Source organism: Syngnathus floridae, chromosome 1 (assembly GCF_059516105.1).
Source record: "Syngnathus floridae isolate MCC-2025c chromosome 1, RoL_Sflo_1.0, whole genome shotgun sequence".
Lineage (NCBI taxonomy): Eukaryota > Metazoa > Chordata > Actinopteri > Syngnathiformes > Syngnathidae > Syngnathus > Syngnathus floridae.
Window position 1 is genome coordinate 15,307,139 of NC_142413.1, and position 26,646 is coordinate 15,333,784.

At 39.8% G+C, this 26,646-nt stretch overlaps 1 long non-coding RNA gene across 1 annotated transcript in view; it reads right to left on the bottom strand.

Moving 5' to 3' along the window:
• Nucleotides 1-2,522: 2,522 nt before the first annotated feature.
• LOC148404285 (uncharacterized) overlaps nt 2,523-26,646 on the bottom strand; it is a 78,960-nt gene continuing 54,836 nt past the window's right edge. Inside the window, exon 6 of the long non-coding RNA XR_015861545.1 lies at nt 2,523-5,135. This is a non-coding gene — a long non-coding RNA (uncharacterized LOC148404285). The remainder of the gene's footprint in view (nt 5,136-26,646) is intronic.

Genomic DNA, 26,646 nt, shown 5'->3' on the forward strand with positions numbered 1-26,646 from the left:
CATAAGCTATCCATATCCATACACATAAAGCTTTAGAACACGATGTTGGTCACGTGACTAAGCCTGATGAAGGAAAGTGTGGAAACGTGATCAGACGCCTGCATTATTCACACACGTAAAGGGATAGCGACAATATGTGAAACGGAAACTCTATGAGCTTAGAAGGGAACATTCCATTTTTTGTGATAATAATCGTGAAATCGTTAGCTTAGTATATATAGTATATAAGTACATATACGTTACAGTGCGCACCACTGCCGTACACATTATGGCACCTGGTGTGACACCCGCTGGCTAGTATTACCATAGACAACACAAGTATATAGACTCAGAAGGGAAGATGATGTGAGTGGCAGTTACAGTGGCAGATTAGAAAAATATGTTGCACACAGTTGTTAAATCGCTATAGCAGTATCAGTTGATGTGTTGATTTGATTGAAGAGTTTGTCCTTAATGACTTGAGACATCAGGCCGTGAATGGCTTCGACGAAACAAACAAACAAATGTTATGATGTTACAGTCAGTTACATTACTGTTAAAATTACAATTACAGCTACGATGGCAGTTACACTGATGTGAGTTTACAGTGTCTGCTACATTGTTCTTGCTAAGGTGTCATGGATGGATGGATGGATGGATGGATGGATGGATGGATGGATGGATGGATGGATGGATAGATGGATAGATGGATAGATGGATAGATGGATAGATAGATAGATAGATAGATAGATAGATAGATAGATAGATAGATAGATAGATAGATAGATAGATAGTGTCTATCAATTTGTATATTGGCGCCTACCCAACTATGCATCATTAACATTTGCTTCTAGAGCAGCAGTCATTCAGTATTTATCAGAAACTTGAGGCGCTAATTAACCACGTGTCCTTTGGGTCTACGAGCTTCGTAGCCAAAAACGATATCAGCCAGCATCTTTTTGGCATGTGCGTTACACAAATACACAAAGGTCTGACACGTGAGATTTGCTATTATCACCGTAGGCCACAGATAAGTGTGTCTTCTCACCTCTCACACCGTCAACTCATTAACTCAAGTTACCCCACCGGTCGTGTTGGAAAACTGACCAAGCAGGACGGTGGAAGCCAAGGAGAACCTGTAGCGGAACAAAGGATGTGATGAGTCATGCGTCATGATGTTGAGGAATGTTAGAATCAGTCAGCAATGAGGGGGCAGGAAGCATGTAGGACTCAAAGTGATGTTCAAACAAAGCGCTCTTTTCTTCTCGCAGTGCGCTGATGTATCCCTCGCCTACATTGGTGACACACTTAACGATATGAGCGCCTCATTTGCATGATGATAATCATAGAGTTCATTCAGAGATGAAAGTTGGCATCAATCCACATGACGATGGAAGCAAATCCTACACACAATCCCCTCGACTGATTACTGCGATGATGCCACGATGTGTCAGGAAAAAGCACGTTAGACGACTGACAACCTCGTTTACTGGGCTTTGCGTGTAGGTTTTGACATGCACCGTAGGTGATGGTAGCGTGCTTTCAAATTCTTGCTAACAAGCAAAGCAAATCCAGAGGAAGGTGCTCTATGACCGCCATCTGAGTTGGACCAGGAATGCTAATGCTTTAAACAAAGCGGTGACATTTGTGACAAGCGGCACTATTCGATGCCTCCTTACCCTGTCTTGGAATCTTATTTTCAAACTCTTAGCCTATTTTGAAACCTTATTGGACTCGAGTGTCTCATTTGATACCCTCACCTTGTCTTGAAACCCTGACACGTACCCCAGATTTTAAGCCTAATATTGCGTGTATATCTATCAAAGTCTTGGTATGTATTTATATATATGATATATGAATGTTTCATGCAGGGGTGTTGTCCTTCCTGCCCTCAACATCCTTGACATCTCCTGCTCCTGGCATGTCCTTGGCAATGGGGAAGAATGACATGGGATTTTATGAGTGTTCTCCACAACGTGATGCGCAGATACTGGTGCCTTCTCGTGACTATAATCCTCTTAGTGGCGATGATCTGAGGGCTTCATTTTCTGACACAAGCAAGGAAAAAAAAATCATGCAGCATTTCAGCAGGACATCTGATAGCTACGGGAATCGCTTCCAGAGGAACTTCGAAGCCTTTGAGGCTGTTCGAGGACGATGAATGAATGGCTTTTTCTTCTCCTTTTTTCTTTCTTTCTATTTTATTGTGGTCAACATTTTGGACACTTGTTTGCCAGTCAAGAATAAGAATGCTAGTATGTTACTCAAAAAACCTCTAAAACACGAGACCTTGCCTGAAGCCTTAATTTAAAACCACGCTATTAAGACCTCCCTTTTGAAAAACCACTTGAAAACAACAAGCCACGAAAAACCAACACGGGAGATTTCCTCAATGTTTACCAACACACGGTGACAATTTTTATGCCGTGCATGGATCTAAACCGCAGTGACGGCAAGCATGTCTGGATGCCTCCCTGCTATCAAAGCGCCGACATTTTGCTAATCGCTAGTGCTGGGACTCGACATGTGCTAGCACATGGGAATGTTTTTGTGTTTATTCGATTTTGTGTGGAACATAGAATAAGTCACCTAATAGCAGCGATTAGTTGTGCTACAATAATTGGGGTGGGACTGTAAAGAAGATTCTGCACAGTCAGTTTCTTTTCAGTTCACCATGTCACGTTAAGATTGAACATGAAATGTACTATCATTAAATGTTGAAATTGATAATCGCCCATGCCAGCTGCAATCCTGTCTTCTGTCACTGTTGTTGACTTGGCAGTACTTGTGACCGCTGGACACAATAGTCATCGCTCAAGTTGTTATATTGTGAATCTTGATTCCATTCAGCATGTCCATTGGCTTTGTCTTATGCATCTCTCACATGAAGTCACGTTGATGTACTCCTCCAACAATCTGCTCACGTGCATTCTTTCTTCTCCCGCGGCGTGAGCTCAAACTTTATAGATCAGTGCGCGCTGTGCCATGTCGCTGCTTGCCCACTTCCCCCAGGGCACCCTGGCACAGCTTCCTGCCGACACGCTGTTGGCTTGTTGTCTTCTATTAGCCTGCAGTGACCTGCTCCATCTTCTTTCTTTGTGGGGAAACTTTAGCATACTCTCAGAAATCATGCTTTGATTCGTTTAGGCGATGGTCTTTGATATCATACCCATTAAACTATCCCTCCGTGGACTTACGGTAATGGAAATGTACTGCTTGGTGAAGTACCATGTTTCTCATTACCCAAAGTTATTTTGCCCACTTTGTTCCAATTGACAATTAGGAGGCATTATAGCTTAGTTATACATAGAATAAAGGGACAGTTGAGCGAGCTGAACATTGGTACTTATATATTAGGTTGTCTAAATGTAAAAATGATGTCAGGACTCAGCATTAACATTCATGCCACTCAAAGAATATGAAGTGATTTAAGAGATTTTTTTTGGCATGAGATTTAGGAGAAATTGGACCACCCAATTTTCACCATCTCAGCCTATATACAGACAGACAGACAGACAGACAGACAGACAGACAGACAGACAGACAGACAGACATTGTAAAGACCTTCGTAAAGTCCTCTCATGAAATAACACCATGTATTTCTCCCATATGATGGTACATTAAATTGTCTCTGTTAACCCTGGCTGAATCCCATTCAAAATCTTTCCATGCTTGTTTTGACAGAACAATGATAGTGATACAAAGATGAGGGTTAGGGTTTCAAAGTTAGGCTTCTGGCCAAGGTTTAGGATTTCAGGTGAAACATTCAAGTGAGGATTAGGTATTGAAGTTAGGACTTCAGATTTGGGTTTTGTTTAAAAAAAGAGTTAGGTTTTCAAAACACAGACATACATAGACACAAACACAGACAGAATTTGGATTTCAAATGAGGGTTTCAAGATGTGTTGAGGTTTTAAACAATGGTTGGGGATTTTACACCCAAAAACAAAAAGTCAAGCCTGTGTTAGAAATTTGAGCAGTTTCAAATCAGGATATGGTTTTCATCACAGTTAAGGTTTCAAGTAAGTGTTTCAAGTAGTGGTGAATACTTTAAAATCAGATTTGAAATCTGGGATTTCAAGTAAGGGTTTCAAGGGTTAGGTTTTAAATTTGGGTTTCAATCCAAGGTTTCATATGACTGTTTACAACCTGGGTTAGGGTTTCAAGTTAGAGTTTCAAGTCTGGGTTTAAGGCTTCAAATCAGGGCTTAAATAGACAGACAGACAGACAGACAGACAGACGTATACAGGTTGATCGAAATAAACTCAAAGGAAGTAAAATAAATGGATACTTATTGTTAGTTTCCTCACACATTTGGCTCTGCAAATTCAACTAGATTTTGAGCTTTAGATTTCTGTGTTGACAGAAGGAGTTTAAAAAAAGATAAAAGCACAGAAAAAAGAAGCAAAAAAAAAACCGTTGCAACAGTGTCACAAGCAGCACGGCTAAACGGGAGGATTTATGTCATAATTTAGATGAAAATCCCCTCGGAAAAGCAACCCCAGGACGAATGCTTATGGCATCAAAATAGTGCTGCGGCAGTTAAGCAAGTTCACATGTCACTTCAAAGTTGCTGCTGCTATTGCTGCTGATGATGATGATGTAGATGCTGATGACGATGATATGACCAGAAGCTGCCTCCTGCTTACCGGAATGGTACTAGTACTTTATGTTAAAGATAACACATCCTATGCTTCACATTGGTTTCAATTATAATGGTCTGCCGTACTTGCCAACTTTGACTTTTGAAAAACAGACTGTTTTTTTCATCGGCGTATCAACCCAATGTTTCTTTGACAGGATTCCAAGCTTATTTGCCATGAAGGGAAATTCTGCATAGCCTGCAGAGCTGTTTTTCTGATATTCAATAAATGATTTTGTTTTCCAATGAGGACAATGGAAAATTGGGCAGTTACGTATATGTTTCGAAATAAGTACCAGGGTTCTCATTTTGTGTGTTATTCCTCCGTTGACGTAGATTAACGATGTTAACGAAGCCTTTTGACTCCATATATCTATGTCTGTCTTTTTTTAGAGCATCCCTGACCCTGATGATGATGGACAGGAAAGAAGTAGTGCACTTGCTGGAATGGAAGTGGGTGCGGAGAAGGGCAATCATACATATTCCATGTGTTGAGGGGACAGATGGCGGCGCCCTGCGGAGAAAGAGAGACAGAGAGACTGAGTTGTCATTTCATTTCACATGCTCTCCAGCTCTTGGTCATTTAGTAATGAGCCCCACACGTGACACAAAAAGAAATGAATGATTTTACGGCCATACAGCACAACAAATCCATCGCTAGGACGAGAATGAAAAGTTTGGAAATCAGGCAAGATGTCACCGAATAGACTAACAGTTGGAACAAAGTATCAAACATAGGCCCAAAAATTAAGTAGAGTGGTAGCTTTACGTAATTTGTGACCAAACATGGAACTCCTTTTACTTGTGTGACTTTCACTCTTGAAATGATTTTAAATAGAATTAATGGAAAAAAGATCAGCACCACTGTTTTGTTTAAAAACATAAAACCAACACTACAAATGTAAAATAATGATTAAATGTATGCATATAAACCTTGTTTCTGTAGGACGACAAACAGTGCTGGTAAAACATTAAATAAAAAAGTATTTAAAAAAATAAATACATTGCAGGTGTGCTGTTGATGGGAGTAATACGCCACTCATAAATAAGTATTTCATGTGCATGTTATTTAGGTTTGAATAATGTACAGTATATGTTGAAGCCATAGTTCTAATTCTTTTTCTCCCATGTCATGTCTGGGGCTCTGTAAATGAATCACCATGCCAAATCAGCATTGCAAATTTGAATTTGTTCTCGGTAGTCCCGCCTGGATAAATAAAGGTTAAAATAAAAATAAAAAAACATAAAAATACACTATGGCTTAACATTGAAAAGTTAAGAAGAAGCTCAACATGACAACATGGCATGCAACAACAAGAGGAGTCATATTGACTTTGAGCAGGAAACTCAACAGAAAGTGTCCACCTGTCACGGTCGGGCCTGACCAATCCGGGTGGAGAATTGGCTGATGGATGCCGTGGGCAACCAAGAGGACAGACGTAAATTGGAAAATTAATGAGGTACAGGTCTGTGTGTGAGAGGGTGTGTGCATGTGTGTGTGTGTTTGTTCGTTCATGGTTGTCACAAACAGCTACTCACAAAACAGGACAGTGCAAACCTCCAACGATCCAAAAGTCAAATAAGACTTCACGTCAGAATCTGAGAGCATTTTGTTTGTTTTCTTATTTGTGGGGCCGACAAAACATAAGGGTACACAGAAAACGGAGAATAAAAGCATAATGTCAGATAGGTAACGTATTGTGCCCTGGGGCAAGACCGGGCTGCTTATTTGAAATCCTTACGGTTAGGATTAGAGCCTAACCCTATCTACAGTTTCTTTATACGCTAAATTAAAGCCACTTCTGTGTGTTGAAGGCAGGATTTATCTGAGGGCTATCTGAGAGCCCGCAGCAAGTCTCCTCATGAAGCAAGAGATAAAAGTGGAATATGGAAGAGGCTGCGGCGGGCAGACAGATGAGTAGAACGAGATTGCAGACACACATGGTGCATCTAGAAGGAGGAGCAAGAGCAAGGACGAGCAAGGTTACGACACGCTGAGGCGGTCATTAAATAGATCGTTACAGTCGTGAACCCCAATTTGAAAACCTAACCTTGGCTTGGAAACAATATTTTTGAAAATCTTGATATGACTTGAAACTGTCTCTGCGGTTTGAAACCATCACCCCACATGAAACTCTACTTTGTGAACCTAAAATTTGAAACCTTGATTTGAAAAACTCACCTCACTTGAAACCCTTATCCTGGCTTGAAACCCTAATATGTAATCGTAATCCTTGCCCTAACGAAAGCTTTGAAATGTTAATTTGAACCATTAACCCAGTCTTGAAACCCTAATTTGAAACCTTACTTGTTAAAATCCTTGAACGTTTGAACCCTTAAATTGAAACGAGAACTAGAAATCTTAATTTTGAGATCTATAGAGAGGCTAAATTTAGCGCGGGTTGTTAACGGAGAGTCTTTGCAATATGACTTTTTGCTTTGCTTAGTGGCTACTAAAAAGCTCAAGTTTATTTTCTGGGTTGCCAAGGCAACATACAGTGCACTTCCAGTGCATTTTTTCCAAACAATTCACAAAGGCAAACATTTTCATTTCAACATTGTTGAGGAGGGCACAGGTTGGTGTTTACGCCTTACAAATATCGAGGAGGGATGGGGGGGTCACTGTTTTTCGATGAAACAGGTTGCGAAGGATCTAAGATCTGTCCACGTCTTCTTGTCTGGTGCGTACCATAAATCATCTGGTGACAGACCACAGACACTTTGAAGACACACCATGGTATTAAACTGATAATGAAACCAGACTCATTACCCGCTCTCTATTGGCCGTTTGACCTCCATAACATAACTGCAGATGGCTTTGCGACAAGGTTAATCCCTCCTTCATTCATCTCGTTTGGCTTTTTTTATTCCTGCTACTGCCTTGGTAGTCTTCAGAAAAGGAATTAAAATAGTAATACTGCAAGCATGGATACAAATTTGGGACAGTGTAAACTCTAGTGCATCTTTTGTTTCTGCTATTATAACATCACAATTATAAAAATCCATCCATCCATCCATCCATCCATCCATCCATCCATCCATCCATCCATCCATCCATCCATCCATCCATCCATCCATCCATCCATCCATCCATCCATCCATCCAGCCATCCAGCCATCCATCATCTGTACTGCTTGTCCCCACGGGGGTGCTGGAGCCTATCCCAGCGGTCATTGGGCAGTAGGCGGGGGACACCCCGAACCGGTTGCCAGCATATCGCAGGGTACAGAGAGACGAACAACCATCCGCACTTGCACTCACACCTAGGGGCAATTTGGAGTGCCCGGCCGACAAAGCATGTTTTTCGGATGTGGGAGGAAATCGGAGGACCCAGAGAAAACCCACTCAGGCACGGGGAGAACATGCAAACTCCACACAGGGTGAGCCAGAGGTGGAATCAAACCTGCACCCTCCAAACTGTGAGACGAGGTTTGGGTTAGAAAATTAATTTATGAATTCCTAGGTAGTAGTGAATGTTTACTTGCAGTTAGGATTTTTGCCTGGGACCCCTAGGCAAAAATCCTTGTGAAGGATCAGAAAGTTTCACAACCACAAATGACACAATTCACATATTACATTTAATCGTTACCCACTTTATTCACGGGGGATGGACCCAGAGCCCTGCTGTGAGTAGCGCAAAAAAAAAAAAACTCCAAGCAACATCAAAACAACAGCTCTAACCTCACAGTGCCGAAAAACACCATCAATAAATTAAACTCCAAAATATGATCAAGATTCCACTCGATGGCGCCAAATTAATAATTTTATTGCCTAGGCCTGATCGCAAAACCAGAGAATAAATGAGTTTCCATTAAAACTATGACAAGTTAAAAAAAAAATCAACAAATGCTGAAGCCAAAATATGCAGAGGTTCTCTGCAAATCCAGGATAGACAAGTGAAAATGGTAAGAAAATAAATTTTCACCAAGTCACATTTTAGCGCTGATGCTACCTCTTACATCCATTAATTCTTTTAACTTGTGTTACTGGCAACATGTTATCACCACTCCAGTTCTAGTTACTAGTTAGTCAATAAACAACTATTAGGCTAACAACTATACAATGAATTTCATCTTGTTGGTTGTTAGCTAACTGATTATATATATATTTTTCATTTTATCCAATCAACGAGCAGGAAACGCCCACTAAATGATCCTGGCCTGCATGTGCAACTGCATGTACAACTAATCATCATTTATCTAATGTGTAGAAGCAACAAGAAACAAATACGATCCAAGTGAAAAGCTATCAAATGAAGAGTACCATCATTCATTTGAACATAAAGTATGTTATCTTTTGTTCATAGTTTAGTATTGCTGTACCATGAGTGCGCAGTTATGTGACATACGCAGAACAATGTTTTCAAGTTCCTGTGTTGCAAAAGTAGGTTTAGAAGTTTAGAATTACAACTTTGTTTGCTGAGCGCCAATGATAACGTCTCAGTGGGCTGGCGTGCATATTTTGGTGGTGGGATATGTGTGTGTGTGTGTGTTGATGGAGTGTCAGCCTGAGGGGCTGCTAGGACAGCTTGACTGGTGAGAACAGATGGCGGCCGCCATATTTGATCGCACTTACAAAGTCTCTGCAAGAACGCATGCGTTCGTGTTCGTGTGTGTGTGTGTGTGTGAGATTATGTACATACCTTACCTGGACATAACATTAGGTACATGTGCACACTTGAATATTACACTCCTGTTCTTTTAGTGACCTCACAGTGGAGCCAAATCATGTGTCAGACTGCTGGAACAAAAAGCCTTTAAGGCTTGACTCAGACTCTGTACTCAGGGGGATATTCTCCCGGGTATGTCAGAAAAGGCTGTTTGGGCTGCACAGATTCTCCCATCGACATAATTGTGTGAGTTACACACCTTGGTAAAATACATGCATTCTGGGGGGAGATATTTGTCTAAGCTCTGAACCTAATAAATTTTGAATCTGTACATGACTCTGTATGAATATGTACATATGAAGCCCTTTGAGACTTGTCTGTGATTTAGGCCTATATAAATAAGCTTGACTTGACTTGAATCAAGTCAGTCTAAAATTTGCATCCAGTTACTGTAGCTATGCATCTGCTGCACATGAGCCAATCCTGGGTTTGATCTAAATTCTGGATCTTATTAGGTTCTGATTGGTTTAAATTGTGTATCTATGAAGTTAGTTTTGAATCTGTTGCACTTTAAACTTGGTACGTATATATCATACTGTAATTAGTTCCTACAACCTAAATGCAGGATGTATTACAATACTTGCATCCGTCTAACTGTGCGTACTATATGGATTTACGGATGAATCTGTTGCACATGGGATTACGTATATAAACTCTGGATATGATTTACTTTAAAAAAAACAACAAAAAAACACCAGATCGAAAGCTTTTAATTTTTATGATCATGTCTTTAACATCACTACCTAACACCTGGTCCCAAAAACAATAGGAAATAAAAACATTAATAATAAATTGTATCATGCATTTGCCAAATCTGTCTCGTTGAGTTCTGACTGGCATGTGTGTCCTTGCCATTTCATGCCATCTGTTGGTTCCCAAGGCAACCACCTCGAGCTTTATGTTGTTGACTATGTAAAAGCAGTCACTGTCTGCTGAGATATTTGTGCAGGTTTACCAGTACGTATATTATAAACCAATAGCGTCTCCTAGTGAGAGAATGTTGCAAATGCAAATTATACATGCAGTGTGACACGATATACTCAATGATATTTTACATTTAAAACTTCCTTTATGACATTACTCATTATTTATTTCATTTTCAATTTCATCAATATCAACTGCATAGCTTTTATATGAATAAAATAATAATAAAGTTTAATTTATGTAATGGTATTATCATTATTGTAGTAAATTTATTTGAGGATGTAATTAGCTTAAATGAATGTACTTGTATTATTGTGTTGTGAATTTATTTTGTTATTTTCTATTTATTATATTTTATATTCTCCATTCTTGTCAAGGTCAACAATATTTTCAGTTGACATATACAATGACTATAAAAATACAAACGAACCAAAATAATAAATGAATGAATGAATAAACGGAGCGAGAGTGAGAGAGTAATATACAAATAATATTTTCAGATTGTATGGCTAATACGATGAGCATACATATGACTATATATATGAACATATATGCATGGAATGGCCCAACGGGGGTGGAGGTGGGTGGGTTGCCACCCCCCAGGACAGAAAAAAAGTGCCCCCCTCCCCGGACAGAAAAAAAGTTTGAACAGTGCTCCTGTGGCCCTATTTGTAACGAACATTACATAAGTAGTAGAGGAACTTTTGGAGCTCTTGGCCAAATTAATCAGCCAGGCATGATGAAAGTGCGACGGATGAAATTACAGTACAGCAATCTGGAACTTACACTAAGAGAGTTGTCAGGGAGAGGGTTTTGTGGTGGGGAGTATGAAAGGAGTGGAGAGGGCAGAGTTGAAGATGAGGGAGGAAGTCTGATAAAGGCAATTTTCCACATCATGCTCGAAAAACAGCAGCAAAGAAAACATTCCTGAAAGATGAAAAGAGGGGAGCAATAGTTGGAAGAGGTCAAAGTGATAACAAACTTCTAAATGCAGCCATTTTTTTGATCTATCATTGGACTAATACAAAAAATCTTATTGAATCTACTTAAAAAGTAATTTTAAAATGTGTTTGATTTTATCTTAAATATTTAACTGTTATTAAATATTTTATTTTGAATTTTTGAGTTTCAAAAATGTATTATTGGCGTTTTGTATTAACTTTGACTTTTATTACTATTTTTTCCCTTTGAAATATCTTTTTCAATCAGTTATTGCCATATTGTACTTTTAATTGAAAACCATTACCATTTTTCATTTAATTTCATCATGAAAGGATTTACGTATTCATAATGTAAAAAAACATTAAAGTCTATCTAATTATCAGAATGAATATAATTTTTTTTTAAAAATCTCTCTCTCTTTCTCTCTCTCTATATAGCTGTATCTGTGTCCGTTTATTAAAAATAACAGTTTTTAAATGTAATGTTGTATTTTATTTTATATTATTGAACAAATTATTATTAGTAAATTATTGGCATTTATTATTTAAAAGTACATTTTAAAATAGTACAGAAAAATAATTGAAAAACCTTGCATCAGTTAAAATAAATGCTTTTTGTTGGCTCGGAAAAGAGTTTGAGAGCACAATAGATGGCAGCAGTGTATTACGTGGCCCTGCATTACAAATAAACAGGCTAATGAGGCTGGCATAGTGAGCAATGAGCGTTTCACTCACAACTTGCATGCATGCACGCACACACACATGCGCACGCATGCACATCCACACCCACACGTTGTGAAGAAAAAAATGCAAATTATTACAAGTGATTTTTTTATCACAAACCAACTGACCGACCAACCAACCGACCAATTAAATCTCAACCAAACTCAAAGTCTCTTTTGACTTTCCACTTTCTATTTTTGGCTTCAAACATGTCATCATCCCAAAAACACGATGAGCCCATTTTGACAAGGTACATAATAGAAAGTACAGTTCTATTTCCAAATGTAGAGATTAAAAGTAAAATGTAATCAGAAATAAAATACCCGAGTATGAGAAATAGAATGAGCTAATGCCATTTAGGGGGCGACACAGCATGGCGGAGCACTGGTTAGCACGTCTGCCTCACAGTTCAGAACTGCAGGGTTTGATTTGTGGAATTTGCATGTTCTGCTCGTGGGCTCTCCTGTGTGGGTTTTCTCGGGGTGCTCCAGGTTCCTCCCACATTTCAAAAACATGCATGGTAGGCTGATTGAGCACTGCAAATTGCCCGTAGGTGTGGGTGTGAGTGTGAATGGTTGTTTTTCTATGTGTGCCCTGCGATTGGCTGGCAACCAGTTTGGAGTGTCCCCTGCCTACTGCCTGAAGTCAGCTGAGATAGGCTCCAGCACGCCCGTGACCCTTGTGAGGAGAATGAAGGAATGGTTTCTTTTTTTAATGCATTTTTAAAATCAGATTTAGGTTGTTGTTTTTGGGCCGAATAGAATGATTTAGAAGAAAAAGGAAACCAACTGAGATTAGAAAAAAATCTTTAGTGCAGTCGTGGTCTAAATCCAAACAGCTGTCAAGTCTAATAACACATCATTACCGCTTGTTGGCTGCCCTGATCAATACGCCCTACATTTGCTCCATGAACAAATGCCAGCACAGAACTGATTTGAAAAATTATAAACACAGTCAGGCCAACTTCTCCTTGACAACAGAATCCTCCTCAACAGAGATGCCCCTATCCAGAAGTCATTTAATGCCACCCCTGCCATGCTGCCATGAGCCTGGTACCAGATAATGGCAGAGTACCTACTCCAAATAGGTGGGCCTTGATTTATTGAGCAGCCATGATATGCCGCTCCTTGTCGCTGACAGAAACAAAGTGGTGGTGCCATACGGAGCGAAAAAGCTCTTCATCTTGCCTACGGTGAGTCATCTCCTGGTGCTGGAATAGCAAGGAAACTCAAAGTGCGACCACCCGCGCGACGATTGTCGGGGAAGATGTCGCCTCCCATGATCGATATCGCACTCCAAACACCTTTGTCTTTGGGATTCGATTTAAGATTCATTTAAAAACAAGCAGCAAGGAAGAGGTTTGATAAGTACACATTTTGTCAGTAGGGGGCACCAAATATCTAGGAGGACTTGGTCATTGAATAAACTCTGGAAAAGATCCAAATACCAAGCAGGCGCAAACATAATTGGCAGACTTCCTGTGTCTTTTGTGACATGGATATTTGAGACTTTATATGAGCCAACTGAAGTTAGACATGTTTACCAAATTACAGTACATGTTGCAAAGGGAAACTAGTGATAGGGGGATCATTTTCGAATTTTAATTGAATGGTCAAAACATCCCCAAAATGGCTGCTTTGAAATGAAATGGCAGACTTGCTGTGTTTTTTCAGACATGGCTTATTGGGACCTTTTTGTGTGGGCCTGCTCATGACAGAAATACTGACTCTTATTGCTAAGAGAAGTTGGTTCTGTCAGCCTTTTCATTCATTCATTCATTCATTCATTCATTCATTCATTCATTCATTCATTCATTCATTCATTCATTCATTCATTCATTCATTCATTCATTCGTTCATTCGTTCATTCATTCAAAATGCTGTAATTTCCCTCAATTTTTAATCCTAAAGAGTTCATCTTACATTAAATTTGAAAAAAGTAAATAAAAAAGAAAGTCAATTATTGACAATTAAAAAAGTGTTGTTTATCTTAACTCTTGTAAAATAAAAGTAAGTATTCAAATACAAAAGACATTCATAGATTCAGCACAAAAATTACTTCTTATTTTTGAATTGAAAATGTATTTTAAAAATGGTAGTTATTAATGACAAAACTATTATATTATATATATAGTATATATATATATACTATATATATTATATATATATAACTACCGTATTTGCCGGTGTACAGGTCGACTCGGTGTATAAGTCGACCCCCTAAAATTCGACGGAAATTTACGATTTTATGATATATCCTTTGTATAAGTCGAGCTCAATTGTTGCATTACCGTATTTGCCGGTGTATTGGTCGACCTTTTTCGATCCAAAATCGACCGAAAAAAATCGACCTCGACTTATACACCGAGTCATAAAATTTAACTTCGTATTCATCGCTTCAAATGTGATGGTAACCAAGGCCGTTTCTCATGCATCTCATTGTGCGTTGCACTTAGAAAATTTGAACCGGGCGGCGTGCGCGAGTGCGCGGCCCGCTGGAAGTCGAATGAGGCGCCGCCACCACCTCCGCGGTGCTTATAAACAGCCGATCCGCTCGGCGGGGGCTATTTTCGGCCACTTGGCTCGTGCGCACGGCCTCCCGGATGTGCCGGGCGGGTGCGCGAGCTCGCCGGTGTTGTGCTCGATTTGGTTCCCCCGTGAGATTTTGTTCCCCCTGCCGCGGGAGCGCGCACGCCTTGTTTGGAAAGCGAAAAACCGATGCCGTACGGCGTCGTACGGCGTCAGCACTATGTTGTTTTCAATAAAAACATGAAGAATTCACGTTTGCGTCAGTCAATTTTAATTTCTATAAAGGATTATTCTCATTTGATGTCTTTAAATTCATCCGCGTTCTGCCATTGAAGCGGGGTGCATTCAAAGACCAGTCGTACAGACGGAACACTCACTCACTTCACCAAAAAGTGAAAATGGGAGGGGGGCACAAATATTCACGGCTTGACATTTAATATAGCGTTCCTGTTACAATTTTTATCCCACCACCTTTCACTTTGCTTGGGACAAAAGGAGCCTTCAGAACTGAAATGTCTTCTCAATTATTCATTCAAATCAATTCACTCAAATCATTGTCGTTATGAAAGATTTGATCACAAAACGTGTGTGGCTTTTTCTTAAATGAACACGTTTGACATTGCTAGAGTGTCAGCTTTTAATTATATTGCGCTGTCATTTTAAAGCAAATTAATAAATGCAACAATATTAATTTGCTTTGAAAATACCTGAGTAATAAAATGGATGGATGAATGATGATTACAATTAAGAATAAAGTCTCCTTTGTAATATATACTCCTTGTAGCATGTAACGGTACCCAAAAGGAGGAGTTTCTTTGCATCGAGGTTTATGCAAAGAGCTCACGTAATTATATCGTTGCTTTTTGGTGAAGTGAGTGAGTGTTCCGTCTGTACGACTGGTCTTTGAATGCACCCCGCTTCAATGGCAGAACGCGGATGAATTTAAAGACATCAAATGAGAATAATCCTTTATAGAAATTAAAATTGACTGACGCAAACGTGAATTCTTCATGTTTTTATTGAAAACAACATAGTGCTGACGCCGTACGACGCCGTACGGCATCGGTTTTTCGCTTTCCAAACAAGGCGTGCGCGCTCCCGCGGCAGGGGGAACAAAATCTCACGGGGGAACCAAATCGAGCACAACACCGGCGAGCTCGCGCACCCGCCCGGCACATCCGGGAGGCCGTGCGCACGAGCCAAGTGGCCGAAAATAGCCCCCGCCGAGCGGATCGGCTGTTTATAAGCACCGCGGAGGTGGTGGCGGCGCCTCATTCGACTTCCAGCGGGCCGCGCACTCGCGCACGCCGCCCGGTTCAAATTTTCTAAGTGCAACGCACAATGAGATGCATGAGAAACGGCCTTGGTTACCATCACATTTGAAGCGATGAATACGAAGTTAAATTTTATGACTCGGTGTATAAGTCGAGGTCGATTTTTTTCGGTCGATTTTGGATCGAAAAAGGTCGACCAATACACCGGCAAATACGGTAATCATGTATTGTGAGGTGATTATTTTTGTTAAATCGATGTTGTTTATTTTTGCCTATGATGCCTAGGTGATCTGCATGTGCCCTTGGGCACAAGAATATGTTTAACATATAATCTAACTTCAACTCAATGTGTTTGTTATAGCCGACTTTAATATCCAAATGAGATTACTGAGATTAGTAATGTGTATGCAGGACAATGTACAGAATATATATCTTTATGGAACAACTCCTTAAGGCGTTGCGACATGATGGATTAGTCTTCAAAGCAACATAGTAAAAACTGAATGTGGGGTACTAGAATTTTTTTTTTTTAATGCGAACGTTTTCCCTTTGAGGTCACCTTGGTTTTTGTGTTATCTTTAAAATATTTAGGCTTTGCTTTAATTTGAGTATTTTAGGATGAGATCCCTGAAAATGGTGCTAAAAGAGTCACTTTAATTCAAACCAATATGTCAAACGTCTCGTGTCTTTTTGTTCATGGCCTCTTGAGCTTTTTTTGTTGGTAGATTTATAATTCTAGACAAGCCTACCAAATTGCATGTTTTAGCTACTGGGGCTGAATTTCCCGATAAATTCCAGGGGCTTGGACTCGGCTTCTTGTTTGGGTTTTCATGCTCCAACAACACTCACAGATAAAAACTTCAAATTGTCCCCATTAATGTGTCTGCCTAGTATGTATGGCTCAAATTTTGTAGCATGTTTGCCTTTGATGGACTTCTGGAAATGGCAAATTTTCACTAAAAGGGGGGTGACGTGGCTTAGTGGTAGAGTGTTCGCCTCTCAACTCTATGGTTGTGGGCTCAATCCTTAGATTGACGTGTCTTTGAGCAAGACACTGAACCCCAAATTGCTCCCAGTGTGCACCTGGCAGTGCCTTGCATGACAGCAGCCTCCCATTGGTGTGTGAATAGGTATAAATGTGAGGCATTGTAAAGCGCTTTGGACACCATGTGGTGTAGATAAAGCGCTATAAAAGTGCAGTCCATTTACCATTCAAAATGGCCCAATGTAAACCAGCATCCTTTCTGTGTCTTGTTGAGCATGGCTTCCGGACTTTTACTAAGTTTACTAATGATTAACACGCCTACCAAATTTTCTGTTGCTAAGTGAAACATATATACGACCACTTGCCCTAAATATAGTCTAAACATACAATATCATTGAAAGTAATAGCACGTTGATCTTATATACGTCGTTCCCAACTGTGACGATCCAACCGTGAAACCGCTCCGCAGTGGAAAGTCTGATGTTTACGCAAACTAAGTGACTCAACAAACACCAGCGTGACAACTAATAGCGCGCTAATGACATTGTTATTGACCTAACTGTTTACAAATTGTCACTCTGCATTCATGAGATACCGCCGCCAAATCTGTGGATTAGATGGAACGAAGTGAGCATAGTCTGCAAGCATTTAATTCCTGCGAATGGAGGAGTCGTCACGCCGTCTGCTTTGCAGATGAACACAGGCTCTGACAAATAATCCTGCTTACATATTTTGTGCTGACGTGTGCGGAGAATTCTGGGGAACGAAGGTGTTCAGTCACAGTTGACATGAGGGTGTCCCTGGCAAAAGGACACCGTGATCCTTAGAGGTCTGCTAGTGCATTATTGGATATGCCGCGGCTATTTGCTATCCGTCTTGCTGCTGATATCATGGCCAATTCCTTAAATCAGTAGACTCCAACCACCGGGTCGTGGACCGGTACTGGGCCCCGGGGCACCTTGTACCAGGGCGCCGAGAGCCGCACAAATTAAAGAAAAAACTATTTACGCACAGTGCATTGCTGAGGCTAAAAAACAAGACAGAAAACATTAAATATTGGTTGAAACGGTGGATTCACTTGGATTGTTGTCACCTTTTTTTATTGTTGTAACAATTTTTGTGCTCCCTTATATGATAGATATGATAATGCAATTTCATTTTTGTTTGTGAAACTGGTGTTTGGGGCTAATTTTTCTTAGTTTCCAGGAGTACTTGAAAAGCCATTTCAAACCAAAATGTTAAATTTGTTTGATTTTTTTCATGACAGTCATGTTCACCCATTTTAATGTTGATCAGTGTGACTATTTTTGACTGGAGCTCCACCGTAACATCATCTGTCTTGCCATAGACGGCAGTGAGAGCTCATGCGTAAAATGAAGTGCCGGACACACCCGGAGGAAGAGAAAGGTGACCATTCTACGGTGGCCATTAACAATTCCTCATTGTGGATGGCTATAATAGCGTGCGCGTGTGCTTCTTTATTTGCTTCCAGTACGTGGAACTTGTCTGGACTTCTTTGAACGGAAACAGCTTTAAGTCAGAGGTCTTCCAGAGGCAATTACAAGTTGTTTTGCACTTCGTCGTGTTAGCGTCATAATTATCTCTTTTGCACGTAGATGGAAAAAAGGCACCAGTGTTTTTGTACACGCTCGATGACTGACTTATCCGCAAAATAACATCCGACTTCCATTCTGTTTTCTATGTCAACCATGCCACCATGTTGATCATTGTACTGTACATGCTGTCCTAGCGACGAGACAGCAACAGGGGCTCTCAAACCTTTTGGATCCAAATCTGCTTTCATGACCAACATAGTAATAAAGTGAAGTTAATATTGACTAACTTCAGTAAAAGATGTCCATGGCAGGCTCATTTAGTAATATTATAGAGGGCTAAAAAGCAGGTGATCTAGGAGTTTTTATGGTGACAACAGAGACCAGGCAAGCATCATGACCATCAAAAGGATTTCAGCATCAGTTCTGACCAAAAGTGTTTCTATGAGCAATATAGCCATAGGGCAAGATTACTTTTAACACTTGTGTTATCCAGGTTAGTCCACTCTTATTCAGGAGGGATATAGCAGGTGTTCTTTGCAAAGGCCTGCAAATATAATATCAGCATTGCTTTTTTTCCCATATGGTTGCCCAGTAAACTCAATTTTTTTTTTTAAATGACAATGCACCTGCTTCTTGAGCAAAGCTAACATTTTGAATATGTTGCTTCAGTTGATTTTGAGATAATTTCCGAAGCATTTTGTAACCAGGATTGTGCTGTGTTTGAACTCATTTTGCAGAGGACGGCTTCAACATTGTAAGCTTTGACACATGCTACAAGTACATTTCTGTTTTTTAAATTAGACAAATCGATTAGTGTGCTCTCGGGCAGCCATAAGGTTGTGTGGCTTCACCATGGAGGAATATTTAAAGAAAAGCATGACTGAGAACCATGCTATGGAGAGCGTGGCTTCGTGATCAGTCAACCTCGAGTCAAAGGGCTCGCTAGGTGGCTGGGAGGTCACAGCATGGAGACAGATAAAAAATAAAAGAGGACAAATTTTCCTCAAGGGGACCCTGGGCCTGTGCGCTGCTGTGGTCGACTCAGAGTGCACTGTGGCTAGCTGCAGTTCCGCGGACAGAATTTCAACTGAGTCAACACAATGAAGAGACACGTGGCCACAAGATATTCAAATCTCGGGAACTAACCCACCTGAGGAAAACTGTTTTTCCTAACATATTTAGAGGAAAACAGACCCAATTGGAGCATAGCCCATATACATGTAAAATACTTCTGAATATTTGATATGGACTTGTTCGCATAATAGGCATTTCCGGCCAACAAAAATAGCTTGAAAAGGGGCATCCTGCTCATTTCTGGTCAACAAAAATAGCTTGAAAAGGGGCATCCTGCTCATTTCCAATCTAAATTATCTTGCAAACTCGATAAAAGGACATCAAAGATTATAAAAAAGCTTTTACAAATAACATTGGTGCGTAGGACCTGTAAAATGAGATACGTCCAGGCTTGTACAGTCAGTATAAGAGAGGGTTAAGAAATAGGTACCGTATTTTCCGTAACATAAGGTGCACTTAAAAGCCTTTAATTTTCTAAAAAACGCCTTTTAATACGGTACGCCTATTGTGTGGGCCGAATTTCAAAATCTGTAAATGTTGTTGTGTAGCTGCCGCCACACAGGGACGTAATATGTAGGCATAGTATGTAGACCAAATCAAATTAGAGGACATTATGTTGTATGTAAAAGACATAGACCGGGACGGTAAACCAATCAGAGAATTGTATGGAATATTTAGAGTAAGCACCTCTGCCAAGATTGATAAATAAATACTATCAGTTTGTGCAACGCAAACAGCATAAGAACCCTCGAAAATGGCATAGACAAACAGACATGCTTACGAGGCACAATTCAGCCTTTCTGGAAAGGCGGGATCATTGCCGGAGAGCAGCCTGACAACTATGAGACAATGACAAGAGGGAACTTGGCATGTTTAATTCGGATACAGAAGATGAGGACTTCGACAGATCTGCGTATATATATCGATTAACAATAATGTGAGTGCAGTAGAGTACATGGTTAAATAGTAGAATGAAGTCCAACCGAACTCAGTCTTGCTCCCGTGATGTTTTTCTTTGTTTACCGTAAGTAATGGCATGTATGTGCCCTATAATACGGTGCGCCCTTTGGGTTGATTAAATACAGAAAAGGCCCCTGCGGCTTTTAACGTGAAGCGCCTTATGGTGCACAAAACACGTTAAGTAGCAATCTGTGGGTACCGTGGCACCAACAGAAATGCTATTCAAGCATCAGGTTCACCAAAAGAATTCCGACATAATTATCAAGTCAGATTTAATGATCAAAGTCGTTATGAAGTGACACAAGATGTGTCCAGATGGTTCCCCTTATATGAAGGTGGTTAAAGAAGGGGCAATCTGGGGTTGCCATAGCAACAACACAAATGCTATTGAAGCTGATGGTAGACCATAGACTGTGTTGTTGCAACGGCGGTCCAAGCTTGCCTATGGCAACAACATAGCTACTAATGAAGCATCAAAAGGAATTTCAGCATAAACTGTAACATACATCGCTTCACTTACCAATTCCAGCAAGTGTATGCATGCTTGTAATACACCTGGAAATCTGCTCTTCGATGCCACTCTGGAGACATGTTTGGGAAGAGATTGCATCAGACAAGCTGAGCTGGAGGCCAGCACCCCCCCAACCTCCAAAGAAAGGGGTTTGCATAGGAAAGATACATGTGAGCTACTCGGAACAAGCGGGATTTTGTAAACCTCCCGATAGTACTCGATATGGAAAGTGGCAGAGACATCCCGAGTCGACCTCTTTTTGATTCCATTCATGTTGTCGACGTGACTTGCTTGATGAGGAGACCGTGGTGGACCCACCACCTGGATGGGCCCCCGCTGACATCAGAGGCTCGACCTCCCTGTCGAGTAAACCGCAACACGAGCTACCCGGCTGCCCTCTTCCGCTTCAAACGGGCGGATGATTACAGCGGAAACCTGTTTTACAAACGTGCCTATTTCCTGAGAGACATCGCAAAGAAGCTTGTGAGGACGAATGGAGTATGATTCCCTCTCCCGCTGGTCTGACCTCACACCGGACACGCGGAAACTAGCCCTCAGTATGGCGCCAAAGAAAGTGAAAACTGCTTGCGGGGGTGTTATCAGGAAGCGAACACGTACGCTTTGAGATATGAGCAATGTCCTTCTTTTTCAACATATGAGCTATTGTCTGACCAATTCATTGCTTTGACTGGCCGGCGAAAACTTGCAGTATACTGTATAGTGGCACTGAACTCGAGTCAATTCACTTCACAGGAACTAAATTTACATCTGCAGGTCACCCTGATTTATGAGTCCACATTTCATGTGACTGGCAATAATATTGTTGTATGACTATTTTGTTTTCATCTTCATATCATACCGTATATAATAATCAAGTACATTTTACAGCTGTGGAAGAGGGTCTCGCCCAGTTTGTCTGTGAAATTCAGGTTTGTAAAGCACTGAAATGACAAACAGATCCCTGTAGATTGTGCAGGATTTGAGATAAGCACACCTGTTTGAACCAAAAGAAACCCAAACTTTTGAACAGTAATGTACCATTATTATATTTGAGGTACTATGTGGCTCAAATGCACCATAATATCCGTACATCTTTAATGTACACCACGAGGTTATCCTTTGACACTGGCTGAAATTAGGTCCGTGACTCCAGAAATACTTTGTGATCACCAAAACAGGGCTCATCTAGGCCCATTTTACAAATAACACGACCCACTTTGATTAGCCTGTTTCTCTCATTTGCCTCGCATTCAGTCATACGAACAATTAGCCCGGTGAACAATCACCAGCAGAAAACTGACAAAGGGCAGTTCCCCGCTCCCGCCCTCTCCTCGACTCGAGGTGAAATCGATTGGCCAGCCTGCCGTGAACTTCCTCTCCCAAAAGACTCATTATTTACAGACACGCTCAGCACGCCTGCCATTAATGCGCAATTAAGAGGAAAAAGGGGAAGCAGAGCAATATTTAACAACGAAAGCGTTTCAGTCCATTAGGTAGTATTCAGTGGTAGACGGGTTATGAATTGCTTCCAGGTTCCGGCGGTCAGAATAATGGTATGTAAGTGCAGGGCGAAAAACACTCTTGGATCCATGGCAAATCTTCTGAATGAGCATCAAACTTTTAGACATTTTGATGTCTCATTTGAGAGGGAATTCCAAAGTAGAAGTTGCTTACTGATGGGGCTTCCTTTTAAAGAATAGCCACTAATTGTTTGGATTGTCCAGACAGTTCCAACACTGGAACATGTCCGGCATGTATGAGCCCTGAAATTTCTCCCCAACTGGATGCATTAAATGAAAATGGCCCATTTCTTTTTCAAATTTGGTTGAGTATGAGTACAGACTGGGATACAGATAAAAGATGTTATGTATTGGGTATGGCGATGTCATAAGATTTTGATGTTTGTTATGAGACGTTTGCCATTTGGTTAGAAAAGTGTGATGTTTAGTATAAAAAGTATTATCATTTTGTAAAACATGACATTTGTTCCAAAAATTTTACATTTTGGACAAAAAGTGTGGTATTAAAGGGACAGTGTGTAAAATGTTTCCATCCATCCATCCATCCATCCATCCATCCATCCATCCATCCATCCATCCATGGTCATTAATTTGAAAAACCTATAACCTATAAATTTGAATAATATGCCAAAAATATTTGTATCACATCAGTGTACATTTTTTTTAAAATATAAGGTACCTCCACTAATGGCTAATTATATTACTGTGCAGGATGCTGAGTTTCTGCTTCGAATACGCAAAGGAAATAATCAGATGATCACGGATTTGCTGGATGCTGAGTTTCTGCTTTGAATACGCAAAGGGAATAATCAGATGATCACGGATTTGCTGGATCAATGGCTACAGCATATGTAACAAATGCAAAACACTTCATCACTTGAGGAAAATACTACACGTCATCTGTGATGACAATTTGCGTTCACCTGTGCTGACGAAATTGGTGGTAGACTTGCAAAGTGAGGTTGCTCTGAGGCAACGTTGTGCAACATGTGCTTCAAAACGCACGCTCTTCAACCTTAGGTTGTTGTGTTCTATTAGTTCAGCCCAAGATGGAAAAAATATCTGCACACTGTCCCTTTAAATAGTGGAAATGAAAGTTTTTTTGCATTTGTTACTATTTCATGTCATCAGACAACACAAATATTCTTCCTTTTAACATCGAGAACAGCAAAAGGTGGATGGAAGGTTTCCTTTAGCTTGAAAATAGTTGCCGTTTGAGTAGCTAACGCGGTCAAATAAATGTTTCAAATCAAATTTTTGAAAATATGAGACTAATAAAAAAGTTCTACTTTAGTTTGGCAAGAATGAGTGGACCTTTTTTTCTTTTGCAAAGCCTCAGAGCGTATTCCCATTAAGATGGATGGAAAATTCCCAGTACCAAAAGCATTCGGTGTGAAACTGGAAAGCGAGTGTTTCACAGGGGTGGCATTAAGACAGCAGATGCCTCCCGTGCGGGAGGAGTTAAAACACTGTGTGCGAGGATGACTGCTGTGGGAAAACTCGCCCACCAAACTCAACATGGATCATGTTGCTATGTGTTTAATATTAAAAGCATTTCTTGTTCGCTTTGGCCTTTACCGTGATTGGTAATTCATACGCTGCTACTATTTTCAATTCTCACCTGAGCAAAAATATTTTCTCGCGTCTCAGACATAGTGGATGATGCCAATTCCCTTCCCATAATCCTTCGCTGCGCTTCCATTTCATGACATCTTTTTTTTTGTGGGATTAACATGGGTGGCCTGAGGGCGGCCGATAAGCGTGTTCACACAAGTCAGCCGCCATTGAGTGCTCGTGAAGGAAGCAAGAAGAGACTACAAACATTTGGGTGACTCGTTCGTGCCATTGATAAGGCGTCGCAGTTGTAGAATCGCATTTGTCCCAGAAAGATATAGTAATGGTATGGTTTTCATTTAGGGGTTAACTCAAGTATGTTGTACACCAAGTTTTGTCTAAAAATATGTGACATTTGATACAAAACCAAGTGTAATGTTTTTTACAAAGGGAGGTCGGGAAGGTTTGACAGTCACCACCAAAGTTGTTTAATATAAAAAGTCTGACGCTTAGTATGGAAAATTTCATGTTTTGTCTGTAAAGTTCGACTTTCATCTTGAAATGTTTGATGTTTGGTAGGAATATTTTCAGGTTCAGTAGGTCTGGGTAAGTTTGATTGGTCCTAAAACTTTGATTTTTCTGTATGAAGTCAGAAAAAAAAATAATGTTAAGCATCAAATGTTTGACATTCAAAATGAAAAGTTCGACAACAAAACAAAACATTCAGCATCTGTTTTTTCTTTTCAGAAAAAGTTTGACGTTCACTCTAAAAAGTGTAACGTTTGGTATAAAATGTTTTGTATTTGATACGAAAAGATTGATACAACACAAAAAGTTTGAAGTTCAGAAGTTTGACAATCCGTGGGAAAAATTTTAGTTTGTTACCAAAAAGTTCACATTACGAAAACTAAAAGTTTCGTACAAAATTGAAGAATTGTATGTGTGGCACAAAATGTTTTACATTTGTTGTACAAACATAACATTTGCTTTGACAACAAAAATTACGTTCAGTCGGTAAAGTTTCATATTTTTTATCAGTATTAAAAATTGTTGTTGTATTTTATAAATATCTTACAATATCATTAATAATCTCTTAAAAGGTCCTGTATGAACCCTTTGGGAGGGTCCACTTATTGTAAAATGGTGCACCAGTTTGAATAGCGGCACAATCAACCACATTTGGTGCTTATTTTCACATTGCTTTTGCAACTGGTCTCGCCAATTGAAATCCAAACAACAGTTTAATTGCCGTTTAATGACAGGGCTGCTAAGGGAACGTCTGCCTTCACAAAAAAAAAAAAGTCATTAACTTTTTTTTGCTACTCTTGTGTGTTGCTCATTATATATTTTTTTAGCACAACAAAAGCATGCCCTTATCTGCTGGATTATTAGAAGAGCAACATGAAGAGAAGTTCGAACACATGTAAGTTACACAAAGCCTTGCCAAAATGTTCTCTAGAGATACTAAAGAAAATTAGGCCTTGTGTTGAACACTGATAGATTCTTATGTTGGGCTGCACTGTGTGTATCACCAATTTGGACGGCAAATTAAATGTTACAAAATGTGAGGGCTTTCAGGACCAAACTGCTGCATGTTGCGCTGAATTTAACTTTTTTACTTTGTAAGTAACAAAACTCTGACATACAAAATGAATAAAAATTTTTTAAAAAAGCACTGAGATTTATGTCACACTTTAGTAGCAAATGTCAAATGTCACACTTTAAATCTTCAAGTCACCAAACATTTTTGAATCCAGCATTTTCAACACGAAATTTCGACCTTTCCATACCAACACCACACTTTTCGTTAGAAATGTCACCTTTTTGCATACAAAATATCAAACTTATGAAACATTCAACTTTGGCTACAATAATATCACACCACTCCATACCTAATATCACAATAAATGACAATACATCTTGCTTAATCATTGTTTAGTTGTTTTTCTTACATCATTAAATAATACCAAACAAACAACATGAATTGGTTAATTAGCAAAAGATCTTTTAATACACTTCAATACAAATAAAATCGTATCTCAATATTAGTAATCGCCGGAATAATCGATAGAATAATCAATTCTAAAATGATCAAGTGACAGCCCTACAATTAATGTACAACAATTTGAAAATTTCATTTCCAAGATACCAAACTATTTGTTTTCATATTTTCAAAGATCCAAATTATGTCATACCAAATATCAAACTTTGTTGTCGTACTAAACTGCAGACATCTAAAACTAAACATCACACGTTTGAGTCCAAGCTTCATCTTTTTTCCATGCCAAATCTCTTAACGTTTGCACCAAATATCACATTTTTATTGTAAGCTTTTTGTACTAGATTTCATACTTTTTGCACCAAATGTCAAACTGTTTGCTTACCAAACATCACACATTTGTAGAGTTTGAAATGCTTTATACTTACACGTCAACTATTTGACCACTTGACTGCTTTCATCAATTATAATAATAATAAAAAATATTGAATTAAAGTATTGTATGCACAGGTAATAGATGTTTAGTGACAGTTTGCACTTTGAAAGAAATTATTACAAATATGAAAGTCTGGCAGTACTTTGAGGTCTTTCATGGTGATATCATGCAGGCGCTTGCATTTCCATTTGTTTTTCTTTCAGTCAACATAGCGGGGCTGTGACATGAATGATGAATGTTGCGTACCATCTCATATATTGATGTCGGAGGCGAGGCGTCGAGTTTAAATGTGCTTCTGCTTCTTGCTCATTAAGCTTATCTACGCTCTCCTCGGCGGCCTTTAAGATGCCGGCCTTATCTCGGGCACTACG